This window comes from Ranitomeya imitator, unplaced genomic scaffold (genome assembly GCF_032444005.1).
Source record: "Ranitomeya imitator isolate aRanImi1 unplaced genomic scaffold, aRanImi1.pri SCAFFOLD_254, whole genome shotgun sequence".
In the NCBI taxonomy this organism is placed as follows: domain Eukaryota; kingdom Metazoa; phylum Chordata; class Amphibia; order Anura; family Dendrobatidae; genus Ranitomeya; species Ranitomeya imitator.
The window spans coordinates 149712-170722 of NW_027193796.1; the positions used below are offsets into that span (position 1 = coordinate 149712).

General features: G+C 44.5%; 1 long non-coding RNA gene across 1 annotated transcript; it reads right to left on the reverse strand.

Moving 5' to 3' along the window:
• Positions 1–2861: 2861 nt before the first annotated feature.
• LOC138654234 (uncharacterized) lies at positions 2862–3372 on the reverse strand. The gene is made up of 3 exons (XR_011316145.1): positions 3280–3372; positions 3029–3141; positions 2862–2937 (listed from the first exon to the last, which is right to left on the reverse strand). It is a non-coding gene; the product is annotated as an uncharacterized lncRNA (long non-coding RNA).
• Between the last annotated feature and the right edge of the window lie 17639 nt (positions 3373–21011).

The window sequence follows — 21011 nt, forward strand, 5'->3', positions numbered from 1 at the left end:
GTCGCTGATTGGTTGCGGCAAAACAGCCATGACCAATCAGTGATGGGCACAGTCCGGCGGCAAAATGGCCGTTCCTTGCTCCCCGCAGTCAGTGCCCGCAGTCCATACTCCCCCCCCAGTCAGCGCTCACACAGGGTTAATGGCAGCGTTAACGAACCGCGTTATGCCGCGGTGTAATGCACTCCGTTAACGCAGCTATTAACCCTGTGTGACCAACTTTTTACTATTGATGATGCCTATGCAGCATCAATAGTAAAAAGATCTAATGTTAAAAATAATAAAAAAAAAAAAAAAAAATAGTTATATACTCACCGTCCGTCGGCCCCTCGGATCCAGAATAGGCCTTTCCCTCTCCTCGCGACGCTCCGTTGACCGCTCCTTGCATTGCGATCTCGCGAGACCGCTACGTCATCATCTTGCAAGACCGCAATGCACTCTTGAGACCGGAGTGTGCGAGGAGCATCGGTAAGCGCTTCGCCTGGATCCGTGGGCCAACGGAAGGTGAGTATATAACTATTTTTTACTTTAATTCTTTTTTTAACAGGGATATGATGCCCACATTGCTATATACTATGTGGGCTGTGCAATATAGTACGTGGGCTGTGCAATATACTACGTGGGCTGTGCAATATACTACGTGGGCTGTGCTATATACTGTGTGGGCTGTGCAATACACTGCATGGGCTGTGCAATATACTACGTGGGCTGTGCAATATACTATATGGGCTGTGCAATATACTGTGTGGGCTGTGCAATATACTACGTGGGCTGTGCAATATACTAACTGGGCTGTGCATATACTATGTGGGCTGTGCTATATACTACGTGGGCTGTGCAATACACTGCATGGGCTGTGCAATATACTGCGTGGGCTGTGCTATATACTACGTGGGCTGTGCAATATACTAACTGGGCTGTTCAATATACTACGTGGGCTGTGCAATATACTAACTGGGCTGTGCAATATAGTACGTGGGCTGTGCAATATACTGCGTGGGCTGTGCTATATACTGCGTGGGCTGTGCAATACACTGCATGGGCTGTGCAATATACTATGTGGGCTGTGCAATATACTATGTGGGCTGTGCAATATACTGCGTGGGCTGTGCAATATACTGCGTGGGCTGTGCAATATACTGCATGGGCTGTGCTATATACTGCATGGGCTGTGCAATATACTACGTGGGCTGTGCAATATACTATGTGGGCTGTGCAATATACTGCGTGGGCTGTGCAATATACTGCGTGGGCTGTGCAATATACTGCGTGGGCTGTGCTATATACTACGTGGGCTGTGCAATATACTAACTGGGCTGTGCAATATACTACGTGGGCTGTGCAATATACTATGTGGGCTGTGCAATGTACTATGTGGCTGTGCAAAACACTACATGGCTGTGCTATACACTACATGGGCTGTGTTATACACTACGTGGGCTGTGTTATACACTATGTGGCCTGTGTTATACACTACGTGGCCTGTGTTATACACTACTTGGCCTGTGTTATACACTACGTGGGCTGTTATACGCTACGTGGGCTATGTTATATGCTACATGGGCTATTATAAACTATGTGGCTGTGTTATATGCTATGTGGGCTGTTATACACTCCGTGGGCTGTGTTATATACTACGTGGCTGTGCTATATACTCCGTGGGCTGTGCTATATACTCCTTGGGCTGTGCGATATACTACATGGCTGTGCTATATACTGCGTGGCTGTGCAATATACTACGTGGCTGTGCAATATACTATGTGGCTGTGCAATATACTTCGTGGCTGTGCTACTTACTACGTGGGCTGTTATATACTACGTGGCTGTGCTACATACTATGTGGCCGGCCGCGAACAATCAGACAAGCGGAGTCCGGCCACGAATTGGCGCGGGAATAGAACCACGCTTTGCTAATTGGTCGCGGCCGGCCGAAGACTGTGTATTCAATGTATTATTCTAAAATCTTCATAAATAAACTACATACATATTCTAGAATACTCGATGCGTTAGAATCGGGCTACCATCTAGTTATATCATAATAGGGCAGAATAAGTCCTATATAATGTACATAATCCCATCTGAGGGGCATTAGATGTGTCACTGATCTAGAGCAGTAAGGGCCCTGTGTGCCACCATGTGGTGCATCACTGATGATATTCTACTATAAGAGATTATGTCACCTTATGATGATGGAGGTTACTGGACGCTACAACGTATCTCACAGAATCCATGAAAGAAACTACAAAATTAGGGAACTAGAGGTACAGTATGGGCCCATGGGCAACATAATTGGGATCCATGAAACATGGATAACATAGGAGACCTATTACAGAAAAACCATGTGGATATATTTGAGCCTTGAAGTCAACATTCCCATTGTTGGTGCTGTAGACATGGACATACCTGATAGTGGGGACGAGGATGACAAGATGATAATAGCGTCGTCATCAGATTCTTTCTGCCTGTTTCGAAGAATAAAAACATGTAAATTGCAAGAAAACACAGTATAAAAGGGGTTGTCTCACTAGAAGAACATGGACTAATGGGCCTAATAAGACATATGACTGCCATAGTGGGGAAGGTCTTCTGCTCAACGCTACCTTCTATAGATTGGAGCGGAATTAAGAATGTCTGGCATGTAATAATACATCTCTCCTACAGTGTAGGCAGCATGAAAAATGCATGACCGGTCACAGGTACGCAGATATGGGCTGTTATCACGAGCGGTTTCCTCTAACCTTGGGATGGTGGATTCTGCATTTGATACTATGGTAATTATGTCCTATATTTGGTGTTGTGCACATAAATCAGCCTAGACCTCCCAATAATGACCCCATAATCTACTCACATTTCTGAAATATTTGTGCTGGATTCTTGGGTATGATCTGGAGAAGACTTGGGATTCTCATTAATCTTCATCCTGGTAACGGTGGTACAGAGCTACATGCGGAAGCAATAAGATATTAAATAATTGTATGTCTACCTTCATAGGTCTTTTATATATATTTTGGATGTATTAACACATACTTACTTTAGAAAGCCTTTCAGAAGATGATGTAAAATTTTTGAAGACAAGGCTCTCATTGTCCTCACTTATGCCCTTCTCACCCTCTGAGACCAGATGTTTTTCCATATTAGAATGGTCTGCAAGACATAGGTAATGAAGTGTTATTAGAGGTTGTCAGTATAACACAGTCACCATTTATTAATGGGAACCAATTGTCACAAAATAAGGAAGACGAGGCAAACAGATACTTAGTTTAGATGACGTCTCCTACTTACTGATAAATAGGCTGGTGTCCACATCTGATGCAAGGTGAGGAACGTACACTGGATTTTGACTTAGAAGGGTGTCAAAGTCTAAGTCATTAAGAAATGGATGACCCTTGATCTCAAAAGCTCCTCCTGGATAAAGGAAAACAAAAGTGATGCGGACATTGTCAGAGACAACTTCATATCTGAACAACGTATCTTAATTTGAACTAATTACACAACTGAGCAGACATGTAGGAAATAGAATGAAAATTTTAGCAAAGAGAACTATAAATGGAGAAGCTGATAGAGAATTAATGTTCCTCATGGACATTAGTGATGTGTCCTCGGTGTAACAAGGGAATATTGATATTATTGTATCTGTTACCTGTCCCAAGTCTATCCACAGGATTTGTTTTCAGCAGCTGAGTGATGAGGTCCTTAGCATCGGGTGGAGGACTGTAATGATGATCCCAAATGATATTTCCTGTTATATAGAAAATTAAAGAACATAAAACCTATTTACAGGACTGTAAGATAAAGCAAAGGACGTAACTAAACCAAGATAACCAGTAAAAGCAATGATCAGATTATTTTACTTACCAGTGACAACATTTTCATAAAACTCAGATAGGGAAGCCCCATCAAATGGTGCAATTCCCATGAAAAATTCATTTAATATGATGCCCATATCCCACCAGTCAACAGGTCTTCCATAGGCGTTCTTCAGGATGACCTCAGGGGCTGTGTAATAAGGGCTGCCACACTCCTGGAAACCAACAGAAAAAAGCAATGAGAATCGATGAAACTATTATTATGACAAGCTCTTGACATAAAATCAGAATTACAGAAGATAAAATATCAGTGGAAAAGCTCTCTAGAAATGAAGAACGTAGGGAAGACAAAATAGAGTTATGAGATTTGTACAGAACAAGCTAAGTTCCTGTAGGTAATGCTGACCTCATGGTCCTGGAACTCTCTGGAGATGTTCTCTGCTGATTGCTTGTAGGTGTTGGTGTTTGGTATCATGACACCAAGTTTTGAACATCCAAAGTCGGTAATTTTAATATGTCCAGTAGATGTTATCAGGAGGCTGTGAAAGAGAAGATGATTTTAGCTTCATAGACCGTGAGATAATAAAGGATAACTCCCCCCCTTTGTTATACTACAGGTATTCACTTACTTCTGTGGCCTCAGGTCTCTGTGCACCACACCGTGACTATGCAGGTATTCCACACCAAGGACTGCTTCTGCAAAGTACAAGCGGGCCATCGGGACAGAGAAAGGACCCCTGGTGCTTAGAAGGGTCGCACAGTCTCCACCTACAGAAGAAAGGAAATATGACCGGTGAGGGGTTTATACAGCGGAGCACCATGATGTATGAAGAGAAGTGAGTGGAAACATTGGGGCAGGGGATAATATATAAAGATATAATGTACATAATATTAGTCTGAGGTCATGATGAAATTGTCGTCCAAGTAGCTCATGACATAAAGTGATCTCGTATCTGGTCTACACCTGGAGATACTGACGTTCTCAGTGCGGACATACGGGGAGATCACACACATCAATGACTTTAATAGACAACCTATAGTAAATGCTCTGTGGGAATGTAACATCCACGGGGACAAGTCTTAATGATATGAGAGGTGATAAGATGTCAGCAGACATGAGTTGAATACTACACAATGTTCGTGTCCTACCTCCTACATACTCCATGACCATACACAGGTGATATCTAGTAGGGAAGGAGCAGAGCATGGAGACCACAAAGGGACAATCTGCGAATGTTAGGATGTCCCTCTCGATATATGTCCTTTCCATTTTATTAGAAGTAGTCAGGTTCCTCTTGGCCATTTTCTTCATAGCAAAGATGTTTTGTGATCCCTTATGGCGCACTAAGCAGACGGCCCTGGAGAGAAGGAGAATCCATGGTTTATAATGAACCCTTAACAGTCTGGATATTGAAGTCATTACGTGATCATTTGTACTAATGATTAATGGCAGCAGTCCGGCCATCACTAGAAATCCACATCTAGAAATCCATGAAATAACACTACATAGATGATGGGAGGTCGCACCGCGCCCCGTCTGCCCTCACCAGGTCACATTATAGATGAGAGAATCTGCTGACATTCATCTTGGGCAGATTCGCTATAACCGACCAGTAGATACAAGTCAGTAACAATAATAATTAGTCAAAATGTAAATTGCTCCAATTGTTGTAAGAAGATGGTTTTTAGTCTTTCTCCACAGCCCAAGGCAGAATAAATAATGGAGGGACAAGAAGACGATAAAAAGTAATTAAACACATTACACCCACTTGTCTTGGTCCTTCCCCGGTCCATCACTGCAGTCCGCCATCCTCTGTCTTTGGTTGTTCTCCCTTCTGCTGCTGAGGCCAGTGATTGGACTGACATGGTCATGGTGGAGGGTGGAGATGTCATCGGCGTCAGTATCGCGTCACCCCTCACGTGACCGTGTGCAGCCAATCACTATTACCAGCTTCATAATGGGGCCCCGAAAGATCAGGAGGAAGCATAAGAACAGAGGAGGTCTAGGACCGGTGGGTGTCATGTATTCTATGATATCATCCCTTTCCTTACAGACAGATGTGTTACAGATCAGTTCGCTCTGCTGTATATAATGGAGCTGAATAGTGACATTGAGATGTGGACAGTGATGTGGACTCAGATCTTCTCCCTATGATAACACTGAATGGCAGAGCACAGAGGCCGAAGCATTGTCATAGGGAACCCTGAGAAATGGGGATTATGTTAATAGAAATCTCACCCAAAAGCACCGCTGCTGATCAGTTTGATAGTTTCATAGTCGCTTATACGCGGCTCTCCTGCCGGGATCAATGATTTAATCAAGTCCTAGAAAAGAATAAGAAATAATACTAAGATATAGAAGCTGAATACAATAATACTAAAGCAGAAACCATAATAGTATAGATAATGAAATCAGCGCCATGACCCAGTGAGTATAATGCGCCCAATATTTCAAGGACACTCCACAAATACTAACCAAAACAACAACGAAAAAAGGGCGAGTGATAGTCCTGAAGACAATTGTAACAATGTTTATTGAAAATACATATAAAATAACAAGTATATAATAAAAAATCTTACATGTAAGGACAAGATGGAATGAGAAGCCAAATGAGAACAGAAATAACGACCCTCCATAATGCTAGTGAAGTGGATATGTGGAGTGAATCCTGGAGCTAGTGTGAGTATAAATCAAGTACATATCAAACAATGACGTCTACCCCATTAGTCCAGGATGTTCCCCATAGTATCCCACTAGGATGGGCGCTCAGCCAGCCCCAACGCGCGTTTTGAATGGGCTTCCTCGGGAGCTGTGGACTTGATTTTGCTGGGGTGGTTTAGTGTTCCACTACAAGTATGGGATAAGGTTTCACCTTCATAACCCTAAAATTATATCATTTGTATTCCATCCTCCCCAGAAAACCATGTCCTAAGAACTGCTCTAGCACCAGCACTTTATGGTGCATGTCCTAAGATCTGCGCTAGCACCAGCACTTTATGGTGCATGTCCTAAGATTTGCACTAGCACCAGCACTTTATGGTGCATGTCCTAAGATCTGCACTAGCACCAGCACTTTATGGTGCATGTCCTTAGATCTGCACCAGCACTTTATGGGGGCATTTCTTTCTACTAATCTCCTCACACTAGCTCCAGGATTCACTCCCCATATCCACTTCACCAGCATTATGGAGGGTCGTTTTTTCTGTTCTCATTTGGCTTCTCATTCAATCTTGTCCTTACATGTAAGATTTTTTTTATTATATACTTGTTATTTTATATGTATTTTCAATAAAAATTGTTACAATTGTCTTCATGACTATCACTCGCTCTTTTTTTTTTCGTTGTTGTCTTGGTAAGATACAGTAGATGCTGGAAAACATCTCAGGATGTAATAACTTTTCCTCCTTTATTATGTCCCAGCTAATTTACACTGATCCGATGTAGAGGACGATACGAGCCGACGCTCTGCAGACACGAATGAAATATAAAGCGGATCCTCTATATATCGATATAATTGTAAAGTGCTGGATAAAACGCGAGATCACACAGGGTAGAACTTGCAGAGAATCTGTCAGCAGGTATGTGCTATGTAATCTGGGAGCAGTTATGATATAGGGGAAGAGACCCTGATTCCAGCGATGTGTTACTTACTAGACTTTCTGCTGTTGCTTTAATAAAATCAGTGTTTTATCAGCCGGAGATTATCACTAGGACTATGTGTCTCATGCCATGTTGTCCTAGTACTCTGTAAACCCACCACCACGGTATAGCAGATTTCTGCCTATGCACAGTGTATACAGAAAAGCTGCCAATCAGTGGTGTGGGCGGTGTTCTACAAGGTTCAGCATTCAGAGCTCTGCTAGATCTGCAGCAGAGAAGACAGGGATATTATCACATCTGCTGACCCCAGTAAATTAAGTGATATATCGCTGGAATCAGGGTCTCTGTCCCTACATTATGCTACAGCATAAACCTGGTGACAGATTCCATTTAATATAAATGCCATTCTCTAAGACCACAGTGTCCTCTACACTTAGAACAGAGCCGTCCCATGGTTATATGGGGATAATACTGGACGGGTCACTCACACCCCATGATCTGGTGATACACACACACCCCCATATCTCTATGATACTTACATCGGCGGATTCTTGGATCTCCGGGATCTTACAGATTCCACTGTCGGGATTCGCCAGCGCTGATGGTACTAAAATAATGATAACGTGATGAGAAAATAAAATGTATTAGTCGATATCAGTCCTACATACATAATACCGTAATATAAGGGAGAAATGACAAGACGTCTGAAAATGGGAATAATACTCGTTATATGGGGACTCTACATATGAGAACGTACAGCGCACCCACAGATAAAGGTAATGTAAGTGGTGGCGGACCCCCAATCACCACATGAATGAGGAGCCCCCACCCTCACTGCACATGTGAGTGATGGGAAGAGAGCTGAAGCATAGCAGCCATATGCAAATTATCCTGGAAGTGCACTGGGGGCGTGTCACTGCACTCGGACTCCTTCGTCACCGCCCCCAGTGCACTTCCATCCTGATTTGCAAATGGCTTCTATGTTACATTTCTCCTGACTGGCACATTGGATTTCAGCAAAGAAATACTTTTTATTAAAGGGGAACGTCCTCCGCCGTCATCCCACCACTCCTGTATGTATCATGTGCTGACAGGTCCCCATTACATGGAGTAGAGAGTAAATCCACCATTATTCCCTGCTTTGTAATATCTGGATATAATGGGGGGAACGTCCTCCGCCATCATCCCACCACTCCTATATGTATCATGTGCTGACAGGTCCCCATTACATGGAGTAGAGAGTAAATCCACCATTATTCCCTGCTGTGTAATATCTGGATATAATGGGGGGAACGTCCTCCGCCGTCATCCCACCACTCCTATATGTATCATGTGCTGACAGGTCCCCATTACATAGAGTAGAGAGTAAATCCACCATTATTCCCTGCTGTGTAATATCTGGATATAATGGGGGGAACGTCCTCCGCCGTCATCCCACCACTCCTATATGTATCATGTGCTGACAGGTCCCATTACATGGAGTAGAGAGTAAATCCGCCATTATTCCCAGCTGTGTAATATCTGGATATAATGGGGGGAACGTCCTCCGCCGTCATCCCACCACTCCTATATGTATCATGTGCTGACAGGTCCCCATTACATGGAGTAGAGAGTAAATCCGCCATTATTCCCTGCTGTGTAATATCTGGATATAATGGGGGGAACATCCTCTACTGTCATCCCACCACTCCTATATGTATCATGTGCTGACAGGTCCCCATTACATGGAGTAGAGAGTAAATCCACCATTATTCCCTGCTGTGTAATATCTGGATATAATGGGGGGAACGTCCTCCGCCGTCATCCCACCACTCCTATATGTATCATGTGCTGACAGGTCCCATTACATGGAGTAGAGAGTAAATCCGCCATTATTCTCTGCTGTGTAATATCTGGATATAATGGGGGGAACGTCCTCCGCCGTCATCCCACCACTCCTATATGTATCATGTGCTGACAGGTCCCATTACATGGAGTAGAGAGTAAATCCGCCATTATTCTCTGCTGTGTAATATCTGGATATAATGGGGGGAACGTCCTCCGACGTCATCCCACCACTCCTATATGTATCATGTGCTGACAGGTCCCCATTACATGGAGTAGAGAGTAAATCCGCCATTATTCCCTGCTGTGTAATATCTGGATATAATGGGGGGAACATCCTCCGCCGTCATCCCACCACTCCTATATGTATCATGTGCTGACAGGTCCCCATTACATGGAGTAGAGAGTAAATCCACCATTATTCCCAGCTGTATAATATCTGCATATAATGGGGGGAACGTCCTCCGCCATCATCCCACCACTCCTATATGTATCATGTGCTGACAGGTCCCCATTACATGGAGTAGAGAGTAAATCCGCCATTATTCCATGCTGTGTAATATCTGGATATAATGGGGGGAACGTCCTCCGCCGTCATCCCTCCACTCCTATATATATCATGTGCTGACACGTCCCCATTACATGGAGTAGAGAGTAAATCCACCATTATTCCCTGCTGTGTAATGTCTGGATATAATGGGGGGAACGTCCTCCGCCGTCATCCCACCACTCCTATATGTATCATGTGCTGACAGGTCCCCATTACATGGAGTAGAGAGTAAATCCACCATTATTCCCAGCTGTGTAATATCTGGATATAATGGGGGGAACGTCCTCTGCCGTCATCCCACCACTCCTATATGTATCATGTGCTGACAGGTCCCATTACATGGAGTAGAGAGTAAATCCACCATTATTCCATGCTGTGTAATATCTGGATATAATGGGGGGAACGTCCTCCGCCGTCATCCCACCACTCCTATATGTATAATGTGCTGACAGGTCCCCATTACATGGAGTAGAGAGTAAATCCACCATTATTCCCTGCTGTGTAATGTCTGGATATAATGGGGGGAACGTCCTCCGCCGTCATCCCACCACTCCTATATGTATCATGTGCTGACAGGTCCCCATTACATGGAGTAGAGAGTAAATCCACCATTATTCCCAGCTGTGTAATATCTGGATATAATGGGGGGAACGTCCTCTGCCGTCATCCCACCACTCCTATATGTATCATGTGCTGACAGGTCCCATTACATGGAGTAGAGAGTAAATCCACCATTATTCCATGCTGTGTAATATCTGGATATAATGGGGGGAACGTCCTCCGCCATCATCCCACCACTCCTATATGTATCATGTAATGACAGGTCCCATTACATGGAGTAGAGAGTAAATCCGCCATTATTCCCTGCTGTGTAATATCTGGAGATTCCTTGTAGACGGTCATGTGATCAGCTCACCTGCAATCAGATCGCTGCTCGGCTCCAGCTGACTCCTATTAGAGTCAGGGATTTCCGGGGTCACATTCTCCCCATATTCGTCGTCGCCTTCTGGTGTTTCCTAATAGATATAATAGAGATAATTAATATGTGGAAGATTTCACTAAATCCCCAAATCCATCAATCAGGATGGATGAAACCAACATTTACTGATGCACCAATTGATGGCTCCTTACCGGAAGGGTCCAACTGGCCCTCCAGAGAACTGGAGGATTCTCCAGGGGGCCCAGGCATTGACACCTGCTGGCATACAGGGCAGGCAGCTGCCTAGGGCTCCTGCTGCTCCAGGGGCCCTAGCCAGTGGCGTATTGCTAGAAGCGGCAGACCATGCAGCTGCTATGGGGCCCGTGAGTCAGGGGGACCCGCCTGATGCCAGCGGAGCAGCAGTGGGTGACAGGCTGCTGCAGCTAAAGCCTGTCCCCGCTGCTAAAAAGAAATGAATCTTCTCTCAACACCACACCCCCATGGGCGTGGAGAGCGGTGAATATTAATTTCACTTTAATAGCGGGCAGTGTTAGCCACAGGCTGAGTCTAACACTGCCCCCTATCATGGCTGGCAGACCAGGGCCCCCGCTCACCCAGGGGCCCCAGCCCAAGCGGCCACTATGGGGCCTGTAAGTCAGGGGGGCCTAATGCCAGCACTCCTCCCCAGTGTGCACCACATTCAACTGTATCGGCATCACAGATGAAAGCAATAATGGAGGAGAGAGCATCAGACGACGCTCCATCTCCCATCATTCCCCTCTGCCTCTGACACTGAAGGTGTGTGATGACGTCACTTCATCGCGTACCCGCTGTGTGTTGGGCAAATGGCAGTGCAGCTGCTGATACCGGAGCAGAGCCGGGATCAGTGGGGAACAAGGAGGAGAGGTGAGGATTGTGTTTGTTTATATATATATATATATATATATATATATATATATATATATATATATATATATATATATGTCAGTGAGTGAGTCCTGGTGGCCATAATACTGTAGGACTGTGGAGCTACATTCAATTTGGGAATGCATTATACTCTATGAGGGTCTACATTAAATTCTATGGGGGGCTGCATTATATTCTGTGGGGGGCTGCATTATACCCTAAGAGGGGGGCTGCATTATACCCTATGAGGGAGGGCTACAGTATACCCTATGAGGGGGGCTGCATTATAACCTATTAGGGGGACTGCATTATACCCTATGAGGGGGGCTGCATTATACCATATAAGGGGAGCTGCATTATACCCTATGAGTGGGCTGCATTATATCCTATGAAGGGGCCTGCATTATAACCTATGAGGGGGCTGCATTATACCCTATGAGGGGGCTACATTATACCCTATGAGGGGCGCTGAAGTATACCCTATGAGGGAGAGTTGCATTATACCCTATGAGGGAGGGCTGCATTATACCCTATGAGGGGGGCTGCATTATACCCCATGAGTGGGCTGCATTATACCCTATGAGGGGGCTACATTATACTCTATGAGGGGGGCTGCATTATACCCTATAGGGAGGCTGCATTATTCCCTATGAGGGGGCTGCATTATACCCTATGAGGTAGGGCTACATTATACCATATGAGGGAGGGCTGCATTATACCCTAGGAGGGGGCTGCATTATACCCTATGAGGTAGGGCTACATTATACCTTATAAGGGAGGATTGCATTATACCCTTTGGGGAGGGCTACATTATACTCTATGAGGGTGGCTGCATTATACCATATGAAGGGGTGCTGCATTATACCCTATGAGGGGTGCTGCATTATACCCTAGGAGGGGGACTGCATTATACCCCATGAGTGGACTGCATTAAACCCTATGAGGGGTGCTGCATTATACTCTGAGGGGGCTACATTATATTCTATGGGAGGCTTCATTATACCCTATGAGGGAGCTACATTATATTCTTTGAGGTGCTAAACTATATTCTATGGGGGGGCTACATTATATTCTATGGGGGGCTGCATTATATTCTATAAGGGGGGCTGCATTATATTCTATGAGGGGGCTACATTAAATTCTATGAGGGGGGCTACATTATATTCTATGGGGGCTGCATTATATTCTATGGGGGGGCTGCATTATATTCTATGAGGGGGCTACATTAAATTCTATGAGGGGGCTACATTATATTCTATGAGGGGGCTACATTATATTCTATGAGGGGGCTACTTTATATTCTATGACGGGGGCTGCATTATATTCTATGAGGGGGCTACTTTTTATTCTATGAGGGGGCTATATTATATTCTATGAGGGGGCTACATTAAATTCTATGAGGGGGCTACTTTTTATTCTATGAGGGGGCTACATTATATTCTATGAGGGGGCTACATTAAATTCTGTGAGGGGGCTACATTATATTCTATGAGGGGACTACATTAAATTCTATGAGGGGGCTACTTTTTATTCTATGAGGGGGCTACATTATATTCTATGAGGGGGCTACATTAAATTCTATGAGGGGGCTACTTTTTATTCTATGAGGGGCCTACTTTATATTCTATGATGGGGCTACTCCAACCAGTGCTATATAATTAAGAAGTGTACTATCTTATATGATACCCTGATATTAGTATTTTACCCCACAATTGGTGGTCTTGTATTTATTTCTTTGTAGCTACATAGTGGGCCCCAAGAATGATTTTCTCTGGTGGGCCCAAGGTGCTCCAGTCCGACGCTGCTTACCTGGCGGTCCGACGAGCGGTCCGGAAGTTCTAGTACACGGAGGATTTTTTCGGCCAGTTCTGTAATATAAGCCAAGTCTCCAGATTGAGACTTTTTTTCGGCCTATAAAGAAGAAAAGAAACAAAAAAGAACAATCTGAGATGATTGGCGGCCATTGTATGTGTCATCTGCTCCTCTCTGCAGATACACTGACTCCATACAGGATTTGGGGACTCGTCGTGTTTTATATGGGAGGAAAGAAGAAGCTTCTGTCCCACCATTATTATCTCTGAGTACAGAGAAGTTGTGTGCGGAGCGTCCGCCACTTACCTGCTGTAGTAAAGTCTTGATGTTGTGACATAAATCTGTCAGATACTCTGACGTCAGTTGATCTTGTCGGTGTTTAGTCAGGCAATCCTTTACTAGCTGCACCACCAGCCGGTGAGTGAAGCAGAGGATGCCATCGGGTGGTAGAAGCGCAATGTTAGGGCGATGGAAGATAAGAACCTCCAATAGCGCTTGTACCTGAAAATCATTCAGATGTAATTCAGCCATAGTGAGAAATTGCAAATGCTCTCCGTCACTATAGAACCAAAAATGGCACCCGGAACCCTGCGCGGCTTCTATTTATAGGGGCTGTGATGTCACAATGGCCGACAATCACCAGTGATGTCACAGTGGCCGACAATCACCAGTGATGTCATCCTGGCCGACAATCACCAGTGATGTCATCACGGAATCTTGTGATAGAATTTTCCAGCATCGGCTCTGCACAGATACTTGCTGCCCGGCAATATTTCGGGTTCGCTCACACTTGTGTACCAATAATCCAGGAGAGTGGGGCGAGGTTTTCTCACTTGTCCTCCGTGTTCTGTCCGTGTAGAATCCGTCCTGTTATTCCGCAGCTATTAATCTTTTACACGACTATTTACAGGCTTCTTTGCTACAGAAATGGAATGTATCTGTAAAAACCGCTTGTCCCTCTGATGCTCCATAAGGCGTGCGACTGTTTCCTGCCAGTGTCCGATTTTGGACTGTAATCACAGAATGCTGCAGTTTTTTTCCTCACACCGAATATTTGTTTTGCTGTTTTTACCGGCGTTTTTTATCATTCACTTGAATGGGTGAAATACGCTGCAAAACTGAGAGACTTGACAAAGCGCTGCTTTAAAAAAAAAGCTGAGATTTCAGAAATCCCTGCGGCGTCTCGAGCATACTTTTATGGCACGCCGAAATGTTGGATTAGCACTTGAGCATGCTGAGTTAACACCTCATCAGAGCACGCTCGCTCACCACTAATCCTCCATCATAGGAATGGAAATACTGGATATGTTTATTACCTCACGGGTCTTTTTTCTTCTCCATAGATCATTTAACTCCTTAGTTGCAGAGTTTACTATTAACAACTGTGACAAATATTGAAGAGGTAATCATCAATGTAATCAATCATTAAAAATCATGACATCGTTAACATTAATCTTTTTGTCTTTGGAAAGTTTCATCCTTTACTTAAATTATGAAATGCCCCTCTTTTATGTCCCCATAGTGAGCACAATGTATGAAGTCAATGAGAAAGCAGTAATTATATATATATATATATATATATATATATATATATATATATACACTATTTGTAAAAAAAATTGCTTTAATTTCTATATATGTACAGGTGCTTCTCACAAAATTAGAATATCATCAAAAAGTTAACTACATCACACACAGAGTCATTACACACAGAGTAATCTATTTCATGTGTTTATTTCTGTTAATGTTGATGATTATGGCTTACAACCAATGAAATCCCAAAAGTCATTATCTCAGTAAATTAGAATACTTTATATCACCAGCTTGAAAAATGATTGTAAAATCCGAAATGTTGTCCTACTGAAATGTATGTTCAGTAAATGCCCTCAATACTTGGTCCTTTTCCATCAATTACTGCATCAATGTGGCGTGGCATTGAGGCGATCAGCCTGCGGCACTGCTGAGGGGTTATGGAAGCCCAGGTTGATTTGATAGCAGCCTTCAGCTCATCTGCATTGTTGGGTCTGGTGTTTCTCACCTTCCTCTTGACAATACTCCATAGATTCTCTATGAGGTTAAGGTCAGGCGAGTTTGCTGCTAATCAAGCCCAGTGATACTGTTGACTGTAAACCCGGTATTGGTACTTTTGGCAGTGTGGACAGCAGCAGTCCGCTCCTTGTGAATCTCCCCCAATTTCTGAATGGCCTTTTGTTTTTGTTTTTAATATAAATTTTTATTGAAAATTTGCATTTACAACCATATGAAACAACAATCCATTGGCATCAATCATAGGATTTAGACATTGTACATTGTAATTGTTACAGTCTCCACAAGACACAAGTAAAGGTTACCGATTAAGAATATCTTCTTTTGGAGATAACGAAGGTAATCTTAGCCAATATTATAAAATCTATATGGGATCGCGGAGAGAATTGTCAAAAATACAAAAACAAACAAAGAAATAAAAGAAGAAGGGAAGGGGGAAAGGGAGGGAGGAGAGTAAGAAAAGGAGCGGGGAGCCTTCACTGAGTCGCCTAACCCATTCCAACCGGCAGTCTAGCCCGCCTTCCCATTATCCAGTAAAGTAGTAAAACATCTAACGCTAATCATGGCAAGAGCAATCCTCTGGTAATTGTAGTGGACCCAGATTATTCTTCAATTTTTCCAAGAGGAACCATCTAGTGGAAGAGAAGGGAGTTATCATCTTCCGCCTTGCATCGGCCCCGCACGTTTTCCAAGAAACTGTCTCCATTTTTTAAGAAATTTGCCCGCTTGTACCTCCTTATTTGTGAGTGCGTCCCCTTGCTCCACCGCCATGTAATGATGCAGTCGAGCTATTAAATCTGACAACTGAGGGGTAGACGATGATAAGTATAGTATGTATTAGTATTGGGGGACCCCTCCCTCCGCAACTCTCGCCACTCATATTCTCCCAATAATGTAAGATCGCCATTGTCACATTACTCCAAAGGCTGGTAATCCAGAAACTAGGCCCCAAAACGGGACTATGTAACCGCAGGACCATAGGCCATGTAATAAATCAGAGCTAGGTTGCTGACATCTAGGGCAGGCTGTAAGTCTGTTAGGTCTTATATCTGGTTTATGAATATTAAAAGCAGAGATTGCTCCATGCATCATTTTAAATTGAGTTTCCCTCCAATTTTCATTTATTATGTTTTAGTGTATATACCCTGTAACATTATACTTTTCCAGAAAGGCATCCAGTCCCCTCTTAAATTTAAGTAATGAATCACTCATTACAACATCATTTGGCAGAGAGTTCCATAGTCTCACTGCTCTTACAGTAAAGAATCCGCGTCTGTTATTATGCCTAAACCTTTTTTCCTCCAGACGTAGAGGATGTCCCCTTGTCCCTGTTTCAGGTCTATGATTAAAAAGATCATCAGAAAGGTCTTTGTACTGTCCCCTCATATATTTATACATTAAAATAAGATCTCCCCTTAGTCTTCGTTTTTCCAAACTAATTAGCCCCAAGTGTAATAACCTATCTTGTATTGCAGACCCCCCAGTCCTCTAATAACCTTGGTCGCTCTTCTCTGCACCCGCTCCAGTTCAGCTATGTCTTTCTTATACACCGGAGACCAGAACTGTGCACAGTATTCTAAGTGTGGTCACACTAGTGACTTGTATAGAGGTAAAATTATGTTCTCCTCATGAGCATCTATGCCTCTTTTAATGCATCCCATTATATTATTTGCCTTTGTAGCAGCTGCCTGACACTGGCCACTGAACATGAGTTTTTCATCCACCCATACTCCCAGGTCTTTTTCATTGATGGTTTTGCCCAGAGTTTTAGAATTAAGCACATAGTTATTCATCTTATTTCTTCTACCCAAGTGCATGACCTTACATTTATCCCCATTAAAGCTCATTTGCCATTTATCAGCCCAAGTTTCAAGTTTAAAAAAATCATCCTGTAATATAAAATTTTCCTCCTCAGTATTGATTACCCTGCAGAGTTTAGTGTCATCTGCAAATATTGAAATTCTGCTCTTTATGCCCCCTACAAGATCATTAATAAATATGTTAAAAAGAAGAGGTCCCAATACTGACCCCTGTGGTACCCCACTGCTAACCACGACCCAGTCCGAGTGTGCTCCATTAATAACCACCCTTTGTTTCCTATCCCTGAGCCAGCTCTTAATTGTAGCTAGAGGCAGAAAATGCCATCCTTGAAGTCTTGAATCCACGAACTCTGCATTTGGTTTTGAGATACGTAAGTCCCGGAACAAGTCATTCAGTTCTGGCTGTGTTAGAACATGAGGCTCACCAGACATACATGGCTCAGAGTTTGAATCAGCGTTGTTTCCCGTCTCTGACCCATGGACTGCAACATCTTTGTTGGCTGCCTGCTCTAGGCTCCATGACTCTAGTGGCTTTGATACTGGAAGAGCGTCTGTTGTGAATTCTGCTTTTGGGTTCCCTCCAGTGGTTGTAGGTGGGAATGCAGTTGTCCCTCAGTTGCAGTCCTGGCCAGGTGTATCTGCTGATTGCAGTTCTAACTGGGATATTTAGGTGTGCAGGATTCTTGAGTCCTTGCCAGTTGCCCATGGTTCTGGGAGGTTTTGGATCTTTGTCTGGTTCCTCCTGCCTTGCTGCCAATTCAGCAAAGATAAGTGTTTGGTGTTTGTTTCTGTGGCACACATGCTGTGTGCATAATAATTCTGTGCTATTCATTTGTTTTCTCTTGTCCAGCTTAGACTGTGTCAGTGTTTTCTCAGTCTTGTTGGATTCTCTGGAGTTGCAGATATACGCTCCACATCTTTAGTTAGATGGTGGAATTTTTTGTATTTTCTGCTGTGGATATTTTTGGAAGGGTTTTAATACTGACCGCTTAGGATTCTGTCCTATCCTTTCCTATTTTAGCTAGAGTGGCCTCTTTTGCTAAATCCTGTTTCCTGCCTGCGTGTGTCTTTTCCTCTACTACTCACAGTCAATATTTGTGGGGGGCTGCCTATCCTTTGGGGTTCTGCTCTGAGGCAAGGTAGATTTCCTATTTCTATCTATAGGGGTATTTAGTCCTCCGGCTGTGTCAAGGTGTCTAGGATTTGTTAGGCACACCCCACGGCTACTTCTAGTTGCGGTGTTAAGTTCAGGATTTGCGGTCAGTACAGCTTCCACCAACACAGAGAAAGTTCCATGCGGCTCCAAGGTCACCGGATCATAACAAGCGTCATCATGTGGCACCGGTCTCATAGCTGAAGACAGATTGGGATATTCAGTGGAATTCTTATTCTTAGCAGAGAAGTAACAGTTCGTCACATGATCCTTCTGCTCCTGCCAAATCATTGATCATTAGGACAGCAAACGGCATTGACTTGCGAGAACCTCTCAGTTAACCTCTAAGATCAACAGCACATCTCACACAACAGATGTTAGGAGCCCAGGATTTGTCATGAGCAAAATCATAGGCTTTCATGATGAGAGCTGTCATGGTGCATCTGTGGAGCTTAAGCGTGTACTCTCCACAAATGTAACAGAAGGTATTGTGACTAGAGGTGCAGTTAGGGCTTCAGCTTGGGGTGGGGGGAAAAAATATGAGTGGGCCCCTAACCAGCTAATCCTGACTACAGCTACGTGGTGCACCCTAATTGTGAGTGTAGGGGAACATCAGCAGATGACGCGCTGTGATTTAAAATACATCTATATACAAAAACACTGATATTCCTATATGGAGACCTTATACTGTAGAGGTAGATACCGGTCCTGCAGCCATATAAGATATTACAGCAGTTATAGATGGTGACTTACCGCTGATGTTCTTTCTGAAGGAATCGTTCACTTTTCTCATCTATTCCATCTGGTCCAGACCAACATGACAACTTCTCCAAACATGACTGATCTGCAGAGATTATAACAAAGCCACATCTGAATTCTCACATTTCCAGCATCATCCATATCTATCCACAATCTGCACAAACTCCTCATTCTGCTGATACCCCAATACTGAGCCGCTGCTGCCATATGTGTCCCTGTTACTGCCCCTGATATCCCAATACTGAGCCGCTGCTGCCGTATGTGTCCCTATTACTGCCCCTGATACCCCAATACTGAGCCGCTGCTACCGTATGTGTCCCTGTTACTGCCCCTGATATCCCAATACTGAGCCGCTGCTGCCGTATGTGTCCCTATTACTGCCCCTGATACCCCAATACTGAGCCGCTACTGCTGTATGTGTCCCTGTTACTGCCCCTGATACCCCAATACTGAGCCGCTGCTGCCGAATGTGTCTCTATTACTGCACCTGATACCCCAATACTGAGCCGCTGCTGCCGAATGTGTCTCTATTACTGCACCTGATACCCCAATACTGAGCCGCTGCTGCCGAATGTGTCTCTATTACTGCACCTGATACCCCAATACTGAGCCGCTGCTGCCGTATGTGTCCCTGTTACTGCCCCTGATACCCCAATACTGAGCCACTGCTGCCGTATGTGTCCCTGTTACTGCCCCTGATACCCCAATACTGAGCCACTGCTGCCGTATGTGTCCCTATTACTGCACATGATACCCCTATGCTGAGCCACTGCTGCCATATGTGTCCCTATTACTGCACCTGATACCCCAATACTGAGCCGCTGCTGCCGTATGTGTCCTACTGCACCTGATGCCCCAATACTGAGCCGCTGCTGCCGTATGTGTCCCTATTACTGCACCTGATACCCCAATACTGAGCCGCTGCTGTAGGTGTCCCTATTACTGCCCCTGATACCCCAATACTGAGCCGCTGCTGCCATATGTGCCCCTATTACTGCACCTGATACCCCAATACTGAGTCGCTGCTGCCGTATGTGTCCCTATTACTGCACCTGATACCCCAATACTGAGCCGCTGCTGCCGTATGTGTCCCTATTACTGCACCTGATACCCCAATACTGAGCCGCTGCTGCCGTATGTGTCCCTATTACTGCACCTGATATCCCAATACTGAGCCGCTGCTGCCGTATGTGTCCCTATTACTGCACCTGATACCCCAATACTGAGCCGCTGCTGCCATATGTGTCCCTATTACTGCACCTGCTGTGTGGTACAATAACGGCTCCCCTTACCGCCCAATATAATAGTCGCCCGCCAGGGCCGTGGGGTACCCGGTTCCGGGTCCGGTATTCACAGGGGATGTCATGGTGGCGACCCGGTCTGTAGCCCTGGGCACCCATGTAAAAAGGGGTATTGATTATAGTTTGTGTTTGTGACGCCACCTGTGGTATTCGGTCAGGGTGACCGACGCTGCTTTAAGGGGTCCTCTGGGGTGATGTTATGGCAGCTAGATCGTATAACTTCCTACAGGTGAAGTATGTCCCCAGGGCTCCCGGTGTGTAGATGGAAGATGGTGAATGGTGCAGTAAAGAATGGAGGACACAGGTTTGCAGTATCTTTACCAGGTTTACTGTAGACTTCAGGCATCCACAGTCCAGGGCACCAGCCCACAGGTACAGGCAGGGTCCGGACGGCTTGGAAGCAAGTTCAGAGCACCCTTTACCAGGTGGAGTTAAAAGCCTTCCTCATAGTGCGGTGGTGTTGTAGTTCCTTACTGCCTATGGCTTCTGATAAGGTCCTCACAGTTCTCTCTGTCCT